A 24,316-nucleotide genomic window follows, 5' to 3' on the forward strand; every position below is an offset into this window, starting at 1 on the left:
ACCATTCAGCTAAAAGCTGATCAGGAACGTACGTTTTTACCATTCTACGACGACGTTGCCACTCATGAATATGATCGGATATGTGAGTGGCCGTCGTTTGCTTGAAATTGGTAAGAAGTTCTGTTCCCATTTCGTACCTTATGGGTAATTGAAAATGGGTTAAAAAGGTTGTGGCTAGGGTACTGAAGTTATCAAACGAAGCTCTAGATAATTCGATATACCATTTTTCTGCTAGACCAGTTAACGTTCTCCGAAAAGGCGAAGCCTAATCGAATCATCGTTTAGGGCGTTTGATGAGCACCACAGATGAAAGGTCATCACATGATTCGATAGGTCTTCACCCGGATTTCCATTAAATTTAGGAAAATCTGACAGAAGTTTATGAGGAATCGCTGGCCACCAAGGGGCGTAAGCAATTGGATCATTCATTAGCCGATTTAGATCCGGTAACTCTAAAGTCGCCACGAAGGGTAACTGTTGATTCAGGTTTGGTGAAGCATACCTAGGATAAGATGGAATTTCCTGAGCAGTTGGTCTTTGCATACCAACATAATGCATTTGATGCTGGTAACTTTGGTAAGGTTGATGGGCATAACCATTATAGAATGGTTGATTTTGACCATTTTGAATATACGGCTGCCCATTATTTACAAAGATTTGTTGCTCAGATCCTTGGTAAACTTGTTGGAATTGCGGTTGTTGATATTGCACCAGCCATGGTTGTGAAGCCATGTGCTGTTGTCCAATACTGGCTATTTGACCAAGATGAGGGGAAATTGTACCCGTTTGGGCCTATGTCATTCCACTAGTTTGCGATTGTGGTTGAGTTGCAAGGATAAGAGGTTGTTGCAATACGACCCAAGAAACCTGAGGTTGACATACAACAGGCAACGCTTGTACTTGCGACACCGTCACAATAGCTGGCGTAGTTGATATATTTGACATAGGTAAACATTATTGCATCGAGTATACAACTCTTGGTTGTTGAGGCAGTATTGGCACCCAACCGCTAGACGTAATTCCAGCATAACCTGAATTTTGTTGTGAATTCTCGTATGGTTGTTCTCCCGAAGGAGACAATGAAAGGGTATATTGCCCCCCATACGGTGGTAATCCGGTACTCAAAGGAATGATTTTCCCTTGAGGACCAGACTGCCCAAATTGACACCGTGAAGGATCAATTTGCTGAGACTCAACATAAGAGCTCTCGGATATTATTCTGGATGAACAAACGGGAATGGACCATACTGTCAAAATAGCCCCTGAGTGGGCCCCATCTAGCGATTGAGAGCTAGTTGGGACAGATGGTATGCTGGCGAACATTGTTGGAGTGACAGCAGGAAGTTTTGTCGTCACTGTGTTAGATGACACAGTCCTAGATGTCGACGGTTGTTCAAACATTTCTAGTCTATCCAAAAGATTTCCTAGCAATTCTACAGGAGCTTCCGATAATGGTAGACTAATTTCTAATGAAGAAGGATATAGGGTGATCCCGACTCCAAATTGCGATGGAGTACTAGATGGAGGATCCTCCACAATCTCTTCTATAGCAATCAGACCAGGTGGAAGAGGTAGACCGTCAGGTCCGTAAAATATTTCTAGTGTCAAAGAAGGTATAGATTCTACAGCGACAGATGTTTGGGGAATAACACCTTCCGAATCAGCTGTAGATGGAGCTGGTTCAGTAATACAAGTGTTTACCTTCACACTAGGATCAACTCTACTATCCTTTGGTGGCTGCGGAACTTCTTCTATAAAGGTAGGGATACCAGAAATGTTTGGAGTAACCGGAGTCTCCGATGGTGTCAGAACACTTGTTCCAACTTTACCAGGGGACTTTGAACTGGTTAAACGAGTTCTCTTTGTCCGTAACAGTTTTGATTCTGGAGACAAAGATGGTTTACTCATAAGCCTCCGCAAATGACGGGGTTTCAATTGACTTTCTTCCATGATTGCGGATTACTCGATCAACTAAAAATCAGGGTGAAATATGTTTCCGAATTAAATGAATTTTAGATGCTTTGACACAACTTGTTTTTTCAATTTTTAAGAGTCGAGAAAAAACAAAAGATGACTCTAGTCGACTTCGATTTTTAATGATCTTGAAGTGACAAGTGCTTGGATGGACCTTTTCCTTTAAGGAGTCTGAAAAGGAATGAAAGAGACTACTCTGGAAGTCTAGACAGAGGGATTACCAAACCAATCGCAAAACTGCAGAATACTTTTTACAGTATGGCAGTCAATCTTCCCAAATGTTGTGTTCAGTGCATTGCAACCAATAAGGTGGCAGACACGGCTTCCTATGGATAAAGGATATAGCCTATTGTGGTCTCCCAATATATACTCGATAGTACATGGGAGCACAAGTCTGTACTGGCACTTGTCGTCTCAAAGTGGAGGAATCACCCAACCAGCAATGAAAACAACAGTTACCAGGCTTTACGATGCCGAAATACGTCTCTAGCCTAGACTTATAAATGTTGTGTGTTAGGTTCCAAAGTGTTTTTAGATTCATTAAATTTATTTTACATTTGATCTTGTTTAAGAAATTTGCCTTTCAGGTTCACCGCGTGATGTAGATATACAATTCCTAAAATGCAATCTAAGATGACAAACAATTGTTTAATCTTCTTTTTGCAATGAAAATCCCAGCTACTAAAGAAAGAGAGATGATATTCTTTCAACATAGAGCAGAGAGCACACACTATATGCACTGTCCTAAATCAAACCAACAAACAGTCTAAATGCAAATGCACATGCATGTATTTGTTTTTAGCCTTCTTAATGTGTGAATGATAAAAAAAAAGCTAAGCGCAAATCTGAATTATTTTTCAAAGCGACATTACTAACAAGCTTCTTTTCAAGACAAAATGAAGACAATGACGACACTTTGCGATTTGGAATTGAAAAACTTGCTTTTGACACTTGAAAAACAATTAATTCAAATCAAATACAAGAGTAATAGTGTAATCAACTATCAAGAACAATCAGATTCTCCTCTATGACTGAAAATGGCACTTGCGACACTTCCAAATCAAGAAATGACAATTCAATTACGCTACTTCTTTGTAAAAGAGAACTGAAAATGGCCCACAATACATAAAAACATTTACAGTTCTTTGCACGATGGAGGCGGAATAATGGCAAGGAAGGGGGTTTCCACAGAGGTATACTGACTACAGACAACAAAACCCTTGAATAGAGCTGAAAAGAGTGAAGAAAAACCAAAGTCTGGAGGCAAAATTATCCTTCTCTGACCATCGCACCTGTTACACAGGGATTCCAGTATGCATCCCACCTACAGCACATGGGAAGTGCGATGCATACTGATATCCTTGAAGAGAGGGTGCAATGGTATAGTGCAAGCCTTTTGATCCAGTTCTTGATCACAATTTGCAGCACATTTCAGGGGTTTAGGCCGAGCAAGTGATAATCAGTAAATAAATCACAGGGGTAGATCTAGGGAGGTTACTAGAGCCACCATAAGGGAAATTAGGATGTTTACAAATAAATTGTTCAGTTTATAAACAAAACCCAGAGATAGACTGAAGCAGCATTGATCTACTTTGCACTTGCATAGCAAATGCAGTTCGAAGGCTAGCTGGCTTGACTTCAGGCTCCGTCTGTAAGTTTATAAAACAAACAAGTATAGAAAAGCAAACAAGCTATTCGCTCCCCAGTGGAGTCACCATTTTGTTATCGGGAAATCTAGTGTCCATGCAGAGCTGCTAGTCCCACTAAGACTGGTAGCTATCTTAGAAACAAACAAACTAAAACTACTTTCGTTTTCCTTTATGAGAAGTAGATAAGAGGGGAACAAAGGAGACCAACCTCTGTCTTGCGCTTGGTTCCTTGCTTGATTCCTCTCCCTTCTAATAGATCTTTGCCACTCGCTTCCTCATCTACCCAGCTTCAAAGAGCACCTGTGGAATCAAAGCAGCATAATACTATCCAAGAACAGAGATCTACTATCACAAACAATATAGGACCAGATATATATTGACCACACAAATGCATATATCATCAATCATACAAGAATGTGGAGGAAAACTTGAATAGCTTTATTAATATCAAGAATAGCAAATAGGATTACAACCAATTTTTCTTACCCAGCGTCATCCTCTCAGCAAGAAATCCCTTCTTCACCTCATGAAAATCTTAGATCACCCAACACTATGATGTTACACCAAGAAACCAGTAGCACTTCCTTACAAGAAACAAAATTTCAGCCCCCTGGATCTCTGGGATGAGGGATCCATATATAGATGATTGCAGGGAGGTGAGTCAGCTTCTGAGATTTGATTAGTGTCCTCTCTCTAATAGTTCTTGATTCCACTTGGAGATTGATGATCTCTTACTCATCCCTAGGCGAATTCAGAGAGGCAAGTGTCACAGGAGAAGTTTCTGGAAGATTCCATGATCATCCACCTCGCAAATTGACTCTGCCATTTGTCCACTCTCGCCCATCGCACCCCATAGAAGGGATTTTCAGTATGCATCGCACCTCCCGTGTGCATTAGGAGGGATGCATTGCACTTTGACCATGGATCAGGTGAGATGGTCCAGTTTTGACCAGTTCTAAGTAGTTTTTCATGGAGAACTTCTGGGAGATGATGTAATCAGCTGACCTTGTTCTTTTAGGGGTTGGAACAACACTTTAGGGACTTAGGAGCCCTTGGTTTATGGACATATATGATTGGGGTTGCAGTGCCCAAAAATCTCTATAACTCTGAGAAGGTGGGGGAGGATTGTCATCATCTGAAGAAGAAATATTTTCAGAAGTAGAAGGGATACAGAGAGGTGGCACATCCAACGAAATAAGCTCATAGGCCGATATATTTTCAACAAACTTTACATCTCTTCTAATGATAACATTTTTGGACTTAGGTGAAAGAAGTCTATATCCTTTGACATCTTTATAATATCCAACAAAAATACATTTTTCACTCTTAGGTTCTAAAGCTTTATATTTCTCATCTGGAATATGGGTCCATGCTTCACTTCCAAAAACACGAAAGTGACTTACATTTGGTTTAATTGAGCTCCATGCTTCTTCTAGAGTGATATTCTTTAAAACCTTAGTAGGAGTATGATTTACTATGTCATTTGCACAGTTAATTGCTTCTACCCATAAATTAAGACTAAGTCCTTTAGATTGAAGCATACAATTAGCCATTTCCTTTAAGGTGTAATTCTTCCTTTTATCTACACCATTTTGTTGTGGAGTATATGGAACAGTATGTTGCATTTGAATTCCATGCTCAGCAAAAAAGTTGATGAATTTGTTGTTAACATATTCTGCACCATTATAAGATTTTAGCTTAATAATTTGATGTCTAGATTGTTTCTCAACAAAGGCCCTAAAGGCCAAGAACATGTTAAATACTTCACTCTTGAGTTTTAAGAAGTATACCCAAGTGTGTATAGAGAAATCATCAATGAAAGTTAAGAAATACTTGTAGCCAGAGAATGAAACAACTGAAAGTGGACCACATAAATCACTATGCACAAGTTGTGAAGGGGTTGAGGCATGCCAAGAGGCACATTTTTCAAAACTATCCCAATAATTTTTTCCGAGTACACATTCGGAACAAACACCATCTCTACAAGATACCATAGGAAGACCTGTCACATATTTTCTTTACATAGATTTTGAAGGGAGCGATAGTTTAAGTGACCAAATCGCTCATGCCAAAGTTTGCTCACTTCATCATTATGAGTAACAAATACTGAGGGAAGTGTTGATAACCCAAAGTTGTTAAACTTATACAACCTTGTAGAATTATCAACAATGACAATAGCTAAAATCTGTTTAGGATCTCTTATGTCCTTAATTACAACATCGTGAGGTGAAAATTCAACAATTTTACCTTCACCTGAATGAGTTAACTAATATATAGATAGAAGGTTGCAGGATAAGGTTGGAACACATAGTAAATTATTAAATTGACCATTGTCTAGATGAATAGTTTCAGTCCCTACAACACTAAGAGATCTATCATCACCAACATATATATTTTTGGTGTTACAATCATTTAACGAAGAAAACATGGCTTTGTTTTTGGCCATGTGATAAGAAGCTCCAGAATCAATGAGCCACTCATGAGAATGAGAAGAAAAAGATACATTTAGTGCATAACCAGACTTAGATGCTTGACAACCACATGCAAAAAGTGTTATTCCTGAAAATGAATTTGAAGTTGAAGAGTGCTCCAAATGGATGTTATGCTTCTTCATTGTTGCTTCCAAGGCTTCCATCTTCTTAAAGCATTTGGATTCGAAGTGGCCATCTTGATTACAAAAGCTGCAATGTCTATCAGTCTTCTTCTCTTTGCTTTTACTTTTCTTATCATTTTGTTGAATTGATTTTTCATTTTGAGAATGAAATTTCTTAAGACCCTTGTTTGGTTTAGGACCATTCTTTTTAGGATACTAATCCTTAGGATTCTTTGAATTTGGTTGTTGCTAGGCAGCTAAGGCTTTCTTAGAAGAGTTTCCAAGATTAAGAAGACCAAGATGTAATAGTTTTTCTTGTTCTCTTATTAAAGAATCACAAAATGCATCAAAAGAGGGGGACTTGTAGTCTTTTCCTTGAGAAATAAAGGCTTCTCTAGTAGAATGGAAGGTGGAAACAAACACAGAGTAGGTTGGTCCCAACATAGTAAGAATGGAATAGATAAGGCTACCATCTTCTTTCTTAACCTTAACACCTTCCAAGAGAAGTCTAAGGGTCTTGAACTTCGAAAAAAGATATTCAATGGAAGAAAAATTATTTGGATCCAACATAAGAAACTCATTTTCGAGTTGATGGGCTCTAATTTCATTTTTAATTCCAAAAACTTTAGTGAGTTGTTTCATTGCTTCATTAGGGGTATCAAGTTCTATGATATGGAATCTAAGGTCTGGAGAAATAGACATCCCTATCATCCCACATGCTTGATCTTGCCTATTTTCCCATTTGGCTACCTTATCTTCACCTTTAGGTTTAGTTTCTTGGCCTGAGGCTATTCTATAAAGACGTTTACTTCTAAGTAAATCCACAATGTAGGACCACCATTGGAAGTAGTTGGTGCTGTCAAGAATAACTTCGCATGGACTTTCCATTTTAACAGAAACTAAAGCTGTAGATGTTGAAAATAAGTGTTCCAATGGAAATATATCGAAAAATTAGGCTGATTAAACAAAAACGGGTCTGAAAATGGATTTTGGATGCAGAAGTTATTGTTGTTTGAAGAAAAGTTGTTGAAGATGCCGACGAAGTGCGTGAATGTGAATGTGTAGAATTGGTCGATGGTAGATAGTAATCTAACTGATCTATTGTGACAATATTTCCTCCATGGGGAAAGTGAAGCACATGAAATGTTGAAGATAATAAAACTGACATGGCATAAAACCAGTTATGACCAAGGAGCATATTATAATCTAAGGTAGCATGTACCACTTCAAAATTGACATAGGTAGATTTTCCCCCTAGCTTGATGGCAAGCTTTGGGAGAATGCCATGAGGAACAAAATGATGTTCGTCAAAGTCCTATAAGGTAGTACTTGACTAAACAAGTGCTAGAGAACCAATATCTTTCCAACATGACACTGACATGATGTGGGTGGAAGATCCTTCATCCACTAAAGTGTGGTGTATATCATGATTAAAAATATGCACTAATATTTGAAAGGCAACCTGATGAGAGAGTCTAAAATGAGGGGCATCAGTGTAAAACATTATCATACTATAATTTGAGGGATCCACCTCTTTGATAAAATTCAACAAGGCTTTGTGTTGCATGGGGAAGGTCTACAAAACCTCCAAGGAAGACATGGAACATGGTGCTTGGGTTATGTATTCAATAATACTATAATGTTCGGAAACCTGCGCATTGAGATTTTGTGTTGACTTTCAAACAACACCCTTAGGTGGTCCAGTCGAAGCTATAGGGATGGTTGAGTCCTTAGAAACAGAACTTGATTTAGAAAGGTCATAGATTTCTCTCTTATGGTCAAAATCAATTTGAGAATGTAACATGAGTACAGGTGCATTGTTATTAGGACCATAATATTATTGCCCTTCATTACCCCCAAGAGGATGTGTAGGGGTTTGTGCAACCATTTGTTGTTGTGGTCGAGTGGGAATTATTGGGAACTGGATCCCCCAAGGACAATTCTGGGGCTAAAAGCCCATTTTTTGGGTCGAATTTTGTAATAAAGTTGTAAAGTCTCTGCATTTTGTGGTAGCGGAGTGCGAAGGTGTCATGAGTCATAAAGGGTTGTCCGCCCTTTTTTTTGTAAAGTAAAGTCAATTGTAGAGATCTACCCATGGTCTGCGGACCATGGGATTGTATAAAAAGAGCTAAGTAAGTAAGCTCTAAGGAGCGATAGATAGTCATAGTTTTGAAGGAGGAAGTCTAAGTTTCGGGTCGTAGCGTAGGTAGAGGCTCTGCAGCTGAGTGCGCAGAGGCCTAGGTTAGAAGTCCACAACTGAGTGCGCAGACCCCGGCAGCTGTGTGTGTAGGGCGGATAGAATCTGTAATAACTTGAAATCAATAAAGAGATTATTTTGCAAATTCTGTGTCTTTATTTCCAGTTAATGCATCTTGTCATATTGTGTATGAATTTCATTTATAATGTTATATGATGTGCGAATGTATGTAACTACATTGGATAAATGAACGCAAATAAGTATATATGTTTACGCAGCACTAACTGTGATTGTTTAATAAGATAAGTAAGACACTTAAACTAGTTTGGGAATCTACACAATATGCTGCCCTAGCAACGTGAAAGTACCTGAGCCACAAGTTAGGGTTGCGCAAAGGTCAATCGTACATTTTCGCGGAGGTACTGAAGGGTGGAATAAAGGGATAGTCTGGCAAAGCCCTAGAACTAAGTGACCTACGCGAAAGCATGAATAGAAGGAATAAACCGACATCACAAACATTTCAGGGTGTGGAAATTTGGTTCCAGCATCCCCCCATACTACTTCAGGTGAGACTTTGGTCCGCGCTCCGCGAGCTGATACCGAAAGGGCCAGTAGTGTAGGGATTTGTTTGCCTAACTAATGTTGAACCTGGGTCAGGCCCCACCAAGCCAAAAAATGGTTTTGTTGCCAAGACTAGAATCTGCATAAGATATATGTGATGTCGTATCACTAGAATCCAACTAAGAAAGAGATCGGAGACTGGTTGTATAGGAAGATCCACGAATTCACGACGCAAGAGAAGAGAAACCTACAACTGAGAAAGGAACAATGGCTGGACAGGTATCTATATACAAAGATCCACGAGATCTTTTTCTATTCCTCTCCAGTTGAGCTATACGAGTGGATCGCGAAGCTAGCAGATAGCCAAGGAAGGTGGAGATTTGATGGTCCTATTGTTTGGACCCCAGAGATAGTACAGAGATTGGAAGCATCTGAGGATAAGATCGTCTGTGTTGTCGATCATTAGCTCGATCACATCATAGGAGGATTTGTGACTAAAGTCACGGTCAATACCTTAGTCAGCTACAGTGAGGCGGAGCGGCACTTTTTCAAAGGTCAACAAGGTAAGTATTTGAACTCTTTGAATACATGGATTAAAATGTTATTGTTTGAAAAACGATTTATGCAACTTCCTTTATGTTCGTAGGTACGTGAAGCAGAAAAACTTACAAGAACGAAGGAAGAAAGGGTCCTGAATATAGTCCACTAATTTCACCTCCACGAGGTGACGAAGAGGGAGTAGTGCAGGCTTCTCCGCGAAGTGCTATTCAGTTAATAAGACAAGGATTCCTGCGACTGCCACCTCCAACTTCACCACCATCGCCTGCGACTTCACCTGTACCACCTCCACCTCCACCGCAGTTCAGCATGGAAAATTTAGTGAAGTTTCCTTTGTTCAAAGGCTTGAGAAATGAGGACGCAGACCAATTCTGGTTCATCGTGAAAGCTGTATGGGAAGCTCAAGGTGTTATGGATGATCACATGAAGAAGGCAACACTGGTTAGTGTTGTTCAGAATCGCGTCCTAACCTGGTACATCAAGTACTCTAATGATAACCCAAACACTGGAATGGAAGACATCTAGACCGCATTGAACAAAGAATTCAATAGGCCTAAATCTGAAGCACAGTCAATTAACGGGTTCAAGGAAATTGCAATGCAACCAGGAGAGACACCTTGGGAACTAGATCTTAGATTGAAATGCAAAATCTGTGAAGCTAATATGAACTTGACAGATGGACAGCACCGCGAATGGTTCGTGGCTTCACTCCTACCACACCTAAGGGTTGCGTTGTCACAACAGAAGATAACGACTTAGGCAGAGGCATTGGAGATTGCAATGAGACTGCATCAAACACCAATGCAAGATTTGAATATGGGGGTTCAGTAGATCCATGCACAATTGAAAAATCTTTGCCTGGAGATGCAAGTTTTGAAGCAGGATAGAACCATTCGACCACAGGTGCATGAAGAGGTATGGTGCCTAAAATGCAAGGGTCAAGGGCATGATAAAGACCATTTCTCGATCTTTGCGAACTATATTGCGGGAGGAGCACTGATTCCTTTGAGGTTGGAAGCTCAAGCACGACCGAGCGTGGGGCTTGCATTGTGGTGTGCTATATGTCAGGTAGCAGGAAAACATGCCACGGATAACTGTCATTTGTTGCAAAAGTTTGTATAGACACCACAACAAATGTTTTGCAACTTTTGTAGGTCAGTAAGGCATGATGAGCGTAATTGCAGAAGCGATGAATTGATGATGGATAAAACTCCCACCTATAGGTTAGGGAGAAACACGGCCCCCTGACCAAAGCACAGGGATGGCGTGAACAGGCTTTCAGGGGCGCGGACGAGGCCGAGGAAGAGGAGGACCTGGCAGAGGCCAGGGATGGCTAATCTGTTACAATTGCGGAGGACCAGGAGATTATGCCCACAATTGCACTAACCCAATGATCTGAAATGAGATCTAAGACAATTAATAAGGTATTACAGACTTATGTGCATGGATTAGTCTATGTCATTATATGTAATAGATCGATAATATTGTGAAATGCATAAACTATGAAGAAGTAGACAAACATAATAGATAACACATGACACAACAAATTTAATAAGGAGTTCACCCAATACTCCTGGGCTATATCTCCTGGTCCAGCCTTCAGTGGTGGCCTCTCTATTATGTCTTCAAGCAGAGTTTTGTTTACAATAGTGAGCTCAATTTGAGTCTCACACACAAACATATTACAATAAAAATATCTTCACTTGAATCCCTCAAGCTTCCTCCGAGTACACAGACTCCCACACAGCTCTCAATTTTCTCTAAACTTTGTCTCGCATTTGCTTGCAACACTGCTTTCCTATTTTCTCTCTCTCTATGGCTTTTAAAGCCACTGCACTACCTGTTCATTTCACATCCTTGGCTCTCAGTCTCCCTGGCCTCTAAATGCTTAGAATCCCCCTGCCAACGTTTCTCAATCATTGTTTAACGTATGGAGGGGAGGTGGCCACCTATCCATAATGCCAGAGTGCCCGGGTCTCTGAAATTCTTAAGACAACCGTGCTCTATTAAAACACAGGGAAATGTATTTGAAATGGAGAAATCCACCAAAAACTCATATATCAGACTTTAAAAGTCCTTAAATATGTTTCATTTCTCTATCGGGTCCGTTCATAGATCGGCAATCGCATATCGGAAGGGCTCTGCCTCTATGTATTTCGTTTAATATGAAACTACACTAAGATGCTGTAAATACCGACATTCCAGACTTGAAATATTGTTTAATGTTTTTGATAAACCCTTTCGGGTCCACAACATCGCATCAACGCTTTTCCCTTTGCTTTTCGTTTGTTCGCAGAAATGTGATTTACAAAAGAAAACATAGTTTTCCAGACTTCAACATATATGCAATCCCGCCTATTAGATTATCGGGTCCGTAATATTGATGCCCTAATGGGTATCGGCCCCACCCCACTACATAGTTCCGATGCGATGCGGCGATGTGATATATCGCAATTTCTCATCACAATAACCCTTGGGCCATTAGAAAGTGCTCCTATACTCCCCCGATAGCGATCCGCCGATCCAATACGGGTCATCGATCTGCGCACTTGATCGACGGTCCTGAATCACTCCACCAATCTCTATCACAATATGTGCATACAAAGCACCAATATCCCGCCTATGGTCTCCACCAATAGCGATCCGCCGATCGGATCTGGGTTGTTGATCGACCAGATCCGACAGCTATGATTTAATATTGTATTAAAGCGCCGATATCGTTGTTCGCCGTCGCAACTATTATGTGGACCTCGCCGATCTCTGCTGAAGGTCACCGCCGATTACAATTTCCAATCCAATCTGGATCGTTGATTGGCCAGATCGGACGGCTACTGTGCATCTCTTTTTCCTCTTGCAATTACTCTGTTTTTTTCACGATTTCACGGGTTTTGGGCCTCCCGATAGTGTTTCTCCGCCCTGCTAAGGGTGTCCCTCCTATGATAATTTTGATCTTTTAAGGTATTTTTTAACCTTGGGCATGATTTTTAAAAGATTCATGAAGACTTAGAGGGCGTTCTTTGATCCATTTGGATCACGCCTTCCCACTGAAAAGGCTTTTGGACCACCAAAATTTGGGTTTCAAGCATCAATCAAGTGAGGATATTGTTGCCTCACTTGTCCAATCTCTATCCATTTTGCATTACTAGGTTTTGAACCTTTGAGTCCAATCCTTAGGTACTCAATATCTCCTCTACGCGTTGTCCTCACCTTCCTATCCAGAACTATATCTTCTTGCAGCTCATTGAGGTATTCAGGGAATAGATCATCAATGGAAGGAAATTGACTTTTCTCTTTAGGATCTTCAATTAATGAAGGTGCAAACAGTCTTAAATTTTCTGTATTTACAACTGAATAGATGTGCATGTATGCTGGCAGATCAAGGTGGAAAGCATTCTCACCAATTTTCTCAAGTACCTTAAAAGGCCCATTCCTTATTGGCTTCAGCTTCTTTCCTTCACCTTGCATTCTGTCCTTGCTAATATATAGCCATACTTGATCACCAACTTGGAAGATGTGCTCCACCCGGTGTTTATCATGCCTTGCCTTGTATTTGGCTTGGCTCTTTTTTAGTTGTTCCTACACTACCTAGTGAATCTCTTAGATCTGTTCAACAAATCTAGTTGCTTTATCCACATCACTGTGCCTAGCAACTGCTATAACTTTTTCAAAGACAAAATGCAAAGGAGACCTTGGTATAAAAAGAAAACAAGTCTCAAAAGGAGATCTCTATGTAGAAGAATGTTTAGCACGGTTGTAAGCATGTTGCACATAACATAAATGTTCATCCCAAAGCTTGGGATGCTTGCTGCAATAACCCCTGAGCAACTGGATCACTGTTCTGTTGAATACCTCTGTTTTGCCATCTGTTTGTGGATGAAAATTTGTTCTTTTCTTTAGTTTGGTGCCCATTAATTCCCACAGACTTGACCAAAACTCCCCAACAAATCAGGAGTATCGATCAGATATTATGGAATTGGGTAACCCAAAATGCACCCAGACATGTTGAAAGAACAATTTCGTTGTTTGTTCAACTGTAATCTGCTTATTACAAGGTATTAAAATACACATTTTGTTGAACCTGTCCACAATAACATACAAATATCATGACCATTTCTAGATTTGGGTAGTCCTCCAACAAAGTCCATGGAAACACTTCCCCAAGGATGGGAAGGTACTAGTAGTGGAGTGTACAAGCCTAGTTTTCTATTGCTGGGCTTACTTTTAGCACACATGGTACACCCTCTTACATATCTAGAAACTATTTCATGCATTCTTGGCCAATAGCAATATCTTTGTAGTTGTGCAATTGTCTTTCTTACACCAAAATGACCTGATATCAGAGAAGTATGTGCTTCCCTAATTATATTAATTCTCTCTATTTGTGGAATGCATAGCTTTCCCAAATGATACAAGAGTCGGTCCTTAACATAGTAATCCAATTCTTCTACCTTTTTTCCATTACTTAAAGCTGCATATACATCTTTAAAGTCTATATCTTGAGCATATTGTTCAATGTAGCTTTCATGCATTACTGAATTATGCTTAAGTATAGTAGATGCATTTATAATTGGTCTAGACAACATATCTGCAACTTTATTGTGTATGCCCTTTTTATATCTGATGACTAAATGAAACTGTTGTAGGAAACCCATCCACCTATAGTGTCTTGATTGTTGCAACTTAGTTTGTGAGTGTAAATATTGAAGTGGTTGATGATCAGTATGTATAACTGTTTCTTTTCCCATTAAGTAATGTTTCCACTTTTTCACACTCTCAACTAATGCATACAATTCTTTATCATATGTAGGATAATTAACTACTGCAGTATTAAAAGTATCAGAATGGTAGCATATGGATTTACCATGTGGCATCAACGCTGCTCCCATGGCATAATCATTAGCATCTATTTCGATCTCAAATGGTTGTTGAAGATTTGGCAATGCTAGTACTGGTGTTGTACTAATTTTTTCTTTCAAGGTGTCGAAGGCTTTCTGTTGTTTGCCTCCCCACTGAAACACCTTGTTCAATCCTGTCAAAGCATGTAAGGGAGTTGCAATTAAGGAAAAGTTAGCAATAAACTTTCTCCAATATTGTGCTGCCCCTAGGAAGCTTCTAACTTTTGTAGCAGACTTGGGTTTAGGCTAGTTTACAATGACTGCAACCTTAGAGGGATCTATCTTCAATTCACCACCCCCTACAATATGACCCAAATAATTCAAAGATGTTTTACCAAATTCACATTTTGATAATTTAACACAAATATTTTCCTTTTTCAAAACATCTAAAGTCTGCTTCACATGCTTTAAATGTTCTTCCCATGTTTTACTGAATATAAGAATGTCATCCAAATATACAATCACAAAATCATCAATAAAAGGCCTGAGTACATCATTCATTACTCTCATGAAAGTGGCAGGAGCATTAGTTAAGCCAAAAGGCATAACTAGCCATTCATACAGCCCTTGCTTTGTTTTGAAAGTAGTCTTCCATGCATCTTGCTCTGCTACTCTGACCTGATGGTAACCACTACGTAGGTCCAACTTGGAAAAGTAAATAGCCTCTTTCAGCTGATCCAATAGATCATCTATGCGAGGAAGGGGATAACGATTCTTGATCGTTATTTTATCCAGTGCTCGATAATCAAAGCACATCCTCCACGAACCATCCTTCTTTCTCACCAACACGATTGGAGATCTGCATGGTGATGTGCTTGGTCTTATGAACCCTTTCTCAAGTAGCTCCTGTACCTACTTCTTGATTTCTACATTCTCAAAAGCGAATAACCTGTACATTCTGATGTTAGGCAATGGAGCATCTTGCTGCAAATTAATATTTTGTTGGCAGACCTTTAGGTTCTTGAAATAATATATCATATTCGGAAACAACCTTTTCTAAATCAGCTTGCTGTTTAGCATCACAACCCTCAAATATATTGGTTTTTTCAGGTTTCTTTTCCTTTACAACCATCAGTAAAAATTGCTTGCATGAATTTACAATTATTTTCATCTGCCTTGAGTTTATGAGAGTATAATTATTCTTGAGTTTATGAGCTCTTACAATATATTCGATTCCATATTTAACGAGTTGATACTTATTTTCAGCTCTATAGAATATGGCTTTTCTATCATACAAGTAAGGACTTCCTAAAACAATCCCACATATATCCAAGGGAACAATATCTAACTCAACCTCATCCACAAATGCTGACCCAAAAGAAAACCTAAGTTTACATTGTCTAGTCACTTGTAGTTTTGCTTTATCACATACCCAACCTAATGGATATGGCTTCTTGTGAGGTGTGGTTAGCAGTCCCAATTTCTTTACAATTGCTTCAGAAATTAAATTTACTTGTGAGCCACTATCAAACAAAGTATCAATCTTTTGATGCTTGGAAATAACTCTAATATGAAAAAGCTCATGTCTTCTTCTCTCATTTTCTTCACTATCAATAGTTTGGGCAGAATTACTAGTAGATGCTTCAGAATTTTTACCTTTTATACATGTGGCTGCAATTGTTGTTTCATCACCTGAGTCTAACCCCAAATCTTTTTGTATGGTTGCAGCAGTCTTCTTCTTCTTGCCATCGAACTTCTTGGGTTTTAGTTCCGGACGCAAAGACCAACAATGTTCATCATCATGTCCATCCTTCTTGCAGTGAGTGCATGAATTTTTGGCCTTTTGTATAGTATTTTCCTTCCTCTCTTTCCAATTCTGCTTCCTCTTTTCCTTGTTTTTGCTTGCAGTGGGTTTTGAGATCCCCCAATCTCTGGGTTCACATTCTTGCCTCTAGCCTCTAGATGTGTAGCCTGAACAGATACCTCATCTATGCTAGTAGGGTTAAACATGAGAATGGTATGTCTCAAATAACTGTGTAGACCACCTATATCCTTCAACAAAGTTTCAGGTGAGTCTAAGGAAATTCCTAGATTCAAAGCTCTCTTTCTAAACTCTTGGGTGTAACTTTGTACACTTTGCCCTTTTAATTGGCGAAGAGTTTGCCAACTCATCATAGCTTGTTGCGTATAAGCTAGTGGATAGAATTATTTTCTAATTGCAGAAACAAATTCACTCCAGACAGAAAGAATTTTACCATTCTTCTTAAAGTCATCTTGTGTTCTGCCTTCCCACCATACCAAGGTAGTTCCTCCAAGGCGTAGGCTGGCCAGCTGAATCTTACTTCTATCTGAGTCAATGCTCTACACCCTACAATACACATCAATCTACCTAATCTAGTTATCCAGCTTCTCTGCATTTAACTCTCCATCATATATTGGAAAATCAAATTTAACATGTAATTTAATCAAAGATTCTTTCTTATTTTTATTTTCAGGGCTATCAGGAGGTGTGGGAAGCTTTTCTTCTTTCCCTTTGCCTTCAGAATGGCCATCTATAAGAGATTCTTCTATTCCTTTGTCTTGTTTGGAAGTGGAAGAATCTTCACTTCGACCTTTCTTAAATTCTTGGTACATTTCCTCTACCATGGCTCTCATGGTCATGAAGCTGTCCATGAACTGAGAGTCTGATTCCAAGGGAATTTCCTCTGTCATTTTACTTTAGGATAGACTCTACCAATTCCTGGGTTAGATTCAACCAATTCTCCTTTTCCTAATTTAAGCTTTGATCTAGTTATCATTCACAAACAGTCCAGCACAAGCCTGTCTAACCTTAGCAACCTAAAGCTCTGATACCACTTGATATGAAATGAGATCTAAGACAATTAATAAGGTATTATAGACATATGTACATGGATTAGTCTATGTCATTATATGCAATGGATTGATAAGATTGTGAAATGCATAGACTATGAAGAAGTAAACAAACATAATAGATAACACATGACACAGCAAATTTAATAAGGAGTTCACCCAATACTCTTGGGCTACATCTCCTGGTCCAGCCTTCAGTGGTGGCCTCTCTATTATGTCTTCAAGCATAGTTTTGTTTACAATAGTGAGCTCAATTTGAGCCTCACACACAAACAGATTACAATAACAAGAGCTTCACTTGAATCCCTCAAGCTTCCTCCGAGTACATAGACTCCCACATAGCTCTCAATCTGCTCTAAACTCTGTCTCGCATTTGCTTGCAACACTGCCTGCCTGTTTTCTCTCTGTCTGTGGCTTTTAAAGCCACTGTGCTGCCTGTTCATTTCACATCCTCAGCTCTCAATCTCCCTAGCCTCTGAACGCTTAGAATCCCCCTGCCAGCGTTTCTCAATCATTGTTTAACATATGGAGGGGAGGTGGCCACCTATCCATAACACCAGAGTGCCCGAGTCTCTGAAATTCTTAAGACATCTGCACTCTATTAAAACACAGGAAAATGTATTTGAAATGGATAAATCCACCAAAAACTCATATATCAGACTTTAAAAGTCCTTAAATATGTTTCATTTCTCTATCCGGTCCGTTCATAGATCGGCAATCAAATATTGGAAGGGCTCCTACTCTATGTATTTCGTTTAATATGAAACTACACTAAAATGTTGTAAATCCCCGCATTCTGAACTTGAAATATTTTTTAATATCATTGATAAACCCTTTCGGGTCCACAACATCGCATCGGCACTTTTCCCTTTGGTTTTTCTTTTTTTCACGGAAATGCGATTTACAAAGAAAAACATAGTTTTCTAGACTTCAACATATATGCAATCCTGCCTATTAGATTATCAGATCCATAATATTGATGCCCTTATGAGTATTGGCCCCGCCCCACTGCATAGTTCCGATGCGATGCGGCGATGTGATATATCGCAATCGCTCATCGCAATAACCCTCGGGCCATTATAAAGCACTCCTATAATCCCCCGATAGCGATCCGCCGATCTAATACAGGCCATTGATCTACGCGCTTGATCGACGGTCCCAATTCACTCCACCAATCGTTGTCGCAATATGTGTATACAAAGAACTGATATCCCACCTATGGTCTCCACTGATAGCGATCCGCCGATCAGATCTGGGCCATTGATCGGCCAGATCTGACGGCTCTGATTTAATATTGTATTGAAGCGCCGATATCATTGTTCGCAATCATAACTCTTATGTGGATCTCGCCGATCTCTACCAAAGGTCACTGTCGATTGTGATTGCCAATCCAATCTGGACCATTGATCGGCTAGATCGGACGACTACTGTGCATCACTTGTTCTGCTTGCAATTACTCTATTTTTTCACGATTTCACGAGTTTTGGGCCTCCCGATAATGTTTCTCCACCCTGCTAAGGGTGTCCATCTTATGATAATTTTGATATTTTAAGGGATTTTTTTACCTTAGGCATGATTTTTAAAAGATTCATGAAGAATTAGAGGGCATTCTTGGATCCATTTGGATCACCCAACATGTCTGTCATGCAAATATTGCACTCTGTTCGATCATCAAAGGGAATATTGTCCTACGCTGATAGCGAGGATGCGTGACAAAGGGGAGTTACCACCTCAGCCGACTTAGAACTTGCAGACGATAAGGTCTGATCCTCGCGAAGAGGATCCGAATGTGAATATAGTGCTTCGAAGTGGAATCATAACAAGAGATGACAAGGGGAAACAACCCAAAGACAACACATGGGTTCCCAAAGCTCTGGCGAAGGAGGTTGAATTTGATTTGGAGTGCGCACGCGAAACATTCATGGAAGCGAAGAAGAGCTTTGCTAAGGCCTCCACCTTAGGGAGCATGGATAAGCCTAATCAAGAGATGCACCCTTCTATGCTTACTACCTTCCTAGAGACCTACATGAAGTTACTACGCGATAGCAACGCTGTGAAGGGATTACATGAGCTTATAAATAGATGCACCGGAAACACTCTGGGTGAACCGCACATGGTACGAAAGATTGGTAATCTTAAAACAAGAACCGGACAAGAGATGAGGCTGGATCCATAGATAGGAGAGTACAAAATGGATCAAGTAATTTTTGACCTAGGGTCAAACACGAACGTCCTACTGAAGCAGACTTGGGAATGGATGGGGAGACCCACGTTGTAGTGGTCTCTGATTTAGCTAAGGATGGCGAATCAGCAAAAGATCATCTCCATGGGGTGGCTGTAAGGGGTGACTATAGATATTGAAGGCGCGAGCATGCTCGCTGACTTTGAAGTAATAGAAATTGTGGATGACAGCAACCCCTACCCTACGCTCCTTAGCATTGACTGGGCTACTGATATGAACGGGGTAATCAACCTAAAGAAGAGAAAGATGATATTTGAGAAGAAATCGCTCCGTGTAATTGTACCCCTAGATCATGTTGAAGGATCTCGCTATACTGAGCCAGTCCACAATTATGAGAGCAATGACGATCTCGACTGTATCTATAAGATAATAGCGCGACACCAAGATTGGGTGAATCCAACAGCGGATGGAAGAATTACATGGGATTGCAAGAGTTCCTGCACCTCAGACTCTGATGAAGAATTAGAGTGCTGGTAGAATCGGTTACATGAAGTAACCACGCTAAGTTGTAACATGATGACCAGGTCGCTACACTCTGTGTCGTCAGAGGTAAGATATCAGCCCACTTATGATGGCCTGAATTATGTAGATATCGTTTTGGATGTATTTGAGAGGGAGGTACCAGAAAAGCAGCGCTTCTAGGCGTTGGACTGGGCACTACGTGCTACGCCCGCAAGATAGTGGGGTACGCACAAGGGTAGCTTTGATGATTGGCGCGAGTGTAGAAGGATGATGAGAACACGCTTTGGGAAGCTGAAGGTACGAATCACGAAAAAATATGATGGGCAGGATGATCTACACATGCACTTAGCCAAATGGGCTCAGGTTTATGGAGAGAAGCCCCAAACTGAATGGGTGCACTTGTTCTATCACACCCTAGATGTCATCTCGATGAACTGGTATGTAGAAGCAGAGCTTTTCCATGGTACAGGTGAATGGGATATTCTGCACGAAGGATTCATAATGACATTCAGCTTTGAAGATAGGTTTGACTGTATTGATGAGGTGCTACAAGAGGTGAAAGTGGAAATATTTAGGATACTGTAGGATCCCTTGGACTCGATTCAACCCGATTGGACTACTCAGTTGAGTCACGCACTGGAATGCTATAATGTACCACTGAAGAAGAGGATGAGGATCCGCAAAAGATTAACATCCCTGAAACAAAAGGTCACTGCGAGATTGAAGGACCGCGGATTGAGAATCCTTATATAACCACGCCACTGAAAATGAAACAAGTAAATATTGGTACGGAGGCAGAGCCCAAATTCATGAAGATTGGAGATTACTGGGACGATGCAATGGTGGATAAGGTCGTTGAATTGCTCTATGAATACCAGGATTTGTTCCCTACCAAGTTTACGGATCTAAAAGGGATAATCGGATACCTAGGTGCTATGAAGATAATGTTGAAGCCCAACGTGAAGCTGGTTAAGCAAAGACCTTACCATCTCAATCCGAAGTATAAGGAGAAGGTCTGCTTAGAGCTAGACAAGATGCTTGTGGCAGGCATCATTGAGCCTGTATAGGAATCTGATTGGGTAAGCCCAATGGTGGTACAGGAGAAGAAGCAGAAGGATGAAATAAGGATATGAGTGGATCTCAGGAAGTTGAATGATGCTTGTGTACATGATCCTTTCCTGACTCCGTTCACTGATGAAGTGTTGGACAATGTAGGTGGCCAGGAAGCATATTCCTTCATTGATGGATTCTCTAGGTACCATCAGATCAAAATCACGTCGGAGGATAGGAGCAAGACAACCTTCGTCACTGAGTGGGGGTGTTTTCAGTACACTGTAATGCCATTCAGATTGAAGAATTCACCTATGATTTTCTCAAGCATAGTCATTTCTACGTTCAAGGAATTCATTCATAAGTTCCTGGAAGTGTACTTTGATGACTGGACTGTGTTTGGGCTAGTGAAACGCCATGTGGAAATTTTGCGCCTGATGCTAGATACCCGTTGAAGATACCAGATCACGCTCAATCTGAAGAAGTTCCTGTTTTGTGTTCCTTTTGGAACCCTGCTGGGTCATGTGGTTTGTAGACAGGGACTAATGGTAGATCCTACGAAGATAGTAGTGATACTTAACTTAGAAGCGTTAAGGGGTGTTAAACAGTTGCGCGCTACCCTACGTCATACAAGATATTACAAAATTTTTATCAAAGGCTATGCCCAGATCACCGCACCTATGGAGAAATTACTAAAGAAGGATGTCACATTTTGCTAGAATGAGGACTGTATGGGAAGCTTGGATGTATTGAAATAAAAGATGGTCACCGTGTCGATTCTAGTCTTCTCGGATTGGAAGAAGGAGTTTCATGTACATGTCGACACATCGTGTGTAGCGTTGGGAGCAGTACTAATGCAGGCTGATAGAGGAGACTTGGACCATCCTATAACATTCACAAGTAGAAGGTTACCCAAGGCAGAGAAGAAATATTCCATCACCGAGGGCGAACGGTTAGCCATGGTATACATGCTCTAGAAGTTTAGGCACTAGTTGTTGGGAGGCCATTTTAAGATGTATACATATCATTTCGCACTGAAATACCTAGTCAATAAGCCTATGTTAGGAGGGAGAATCTGCAAATGGTTGTTATTTCTCCAAGAGTATGATTTTGAAGTTATTGTGAAGCCTAGACGACTAAATGCGGGACCAAACCATCTGTCGTGCATCGAAACAGGGGAAGAACCCACTAATTTGGAGGACGGATTGCCTGACACGCAGCTATTTGTAGTGTGCGTCGTGGATGGTCATTTTGAAAATATCATACACTTCCTAACAACGGGAACTGCCCCAAAAGGATACACTGTCCAATAGAAGGAGGAGTTAGTAGTACACACGGTAGATTTTTCTATCATTGCAAGGCATCTATACAAAATGGGTCTGATGAGATATTGCGACGATATGTACCAGAGTTTGAAAGGAGAAGTATCCTCGTAGATTCCCATGGGGGCACCACAGGAGGACATTATGCAGGGAGAGTGACCGTGCAGAATATTCTATGCGCAGGGTTGTGGTGGCAAACCCTCCATCAGGATTCAAAAGCATACTGCAAAGCCTATGATGTGTGTCAAAGGACTGGCAGGCCATCGCGGAGGGATGAACTGCCTCTGAATCCATATATGACGTTACAACCCTTTGAGAAATGGGTGATAGACTTTGTGGGACCCATTCATCCCCAAGGAAAGAAGACGGGAGCGAGGTACATTATCACCGCGATAGAGTATTTGACTCGATGGGTGGAGGCACAACCTATGAAGGATTGCACAGGGGTGACTACTGCGAAGTTCCTCTTTGAGTATGTGTTGGGCATGGGATCCCCTAAGGCAAGTTTTGGGGCTTAAAGCCCAAGTTTTGACTGAGTCTGATGTAAAGACTCCGCGAGTTGTGGGCATGGAGCGCGAAGTTCTAACTGAGTCATAGGGTTGTCCGCCCTTACTTTTGTAATGTAATGTTAGCTTGAGAGTTTACCCATGCCCCGCGGACCATGGGATTATATAAATAGAGTGAGGCTCTTATCGTAAATGGAGATCAATCCATGTAAGATCTGATGATGATGAATTGAGTCTTGGTGAAAGTGTAAAGTCGTGTTTTGGGTCGTAGAGTAGGAGAAGGCTCTGCAACTGAGTGCCCAGAGGCCTAGTAGTCCATAGCTGAGTGCGCGGACCCTGCAGCAGAGTGCGCAGGGTGATTCGAATCTATAACCATTGGAGAAAATAATAAAGAGAAGTTCCTTATCATTCTACGTGTCTTTTTCATGTTTTATGCATTGAAGTATATTAGGTATGAATTGCAAGTTTACTATTTATTTGATGTGAGAACTTATATGAATGTGTTGAATAAGCGAATATAAGATAAGCATCTTTTTACGTGAAGTTATTTAACAGTTATAAGAAGACAAGTAAGATCCGCATTGTAACTTAGGAAAAAAGTGCAGATCGCTACCTTAGCAGCGCAAAATCACCTCAGCGCCTGATTAGGGTTGCGTGAAGGCGAGTATAACAAAGCGTGAAGGCCTTGTAGGCCAGGAAAGTGCACGAAGTGCCCTACACAAAGGCATTCACAGTTGGACTAAAATGACCCCTCATACATCTCAAAGGTGCGGAAACTTGGTTCCAGCATCCCCCCATACTACTTCGAGTGAGACCTCAGTTCACACTCCATGGGTTGTTGCCGAAAGGGCCAGTAGTATAGGGATTTGTTTGCCTAATTAACTCCGAACCTAGGTCAAGCCCCATCAAGCCAACACTATGTATTGACACAATTTGGGTGTCCAAAGATTTTGATGAGTGATCGCAATACGCACTTTCTGAATAAGACGATTAGCGTGCTGATGAGGGAATTTCAAGTATATCACCAGAAGAGCACACCTTATCACTCATAGGCTAACGGGATAGTGGAAGCATTCAATAAAGTTCTAGAGAACATGTTGACCAAGGTTTTCAATGCTTAGCGAAGTGATTGGGACCTACGCATACTCGCAGTACTATGGACCTATTGGACAACATGCAAGAAGTTGACTGGACAAACACCCTTTAGGCTTGTTTATGGTGTTGAAGCAGTAATGCCCATTGATAACATTGTGCCTAGTCTGCACATAGCGGCACTCATGAGTATGACGGATCACGGAGCCCTGGAAGAGAAGCTTGCACAACTGGCTGAGCTTGAGGAAGAAATATTTCTAGTTGGATTTCACCAACAGGTCCAAAAGCATCATGAAAAAGCATGGCGTGATTGATACATTAAGCTACGCACCTTTAAGGTAAATGACCTGGTTTTGTTATATGACAGTAAGTTTGACAAATTTTCAGGGAAGTTCAGAATGCAA

The 24,316-nt window shown here is 40.6% G+C and overlaps 1 pseudogene; it reads right to left on the minus strand.

The window, feature by feature from the left end:
* The window catches only part of LOC149163699 (serine hydroxymethyltransferase, mitochondrial pseudogene), an 89,578-nt pseudogene that overhangs the window by 57,813 nt on the left and 7,449 nt on the right, over positions 1-24,316 (minus strand).

Source organism: Pinus tabuliformis, chromosome 5_1 (genome assembly GCF_031772625.1).
Source record: "Pinus tabuliformis cultivar Carrire ecotype Pingquan chromosome 5_1, CPIR1, whole genome shotgun sequence".
In the NCBI taxonomy this organism is placed as follows: domain Eukaryota; kingdom Viridiplantae; phylum Streptophyta; class Pinopsida; order Pinales; family Pinaceae; genus Pinus; species Pinus tabuliformis.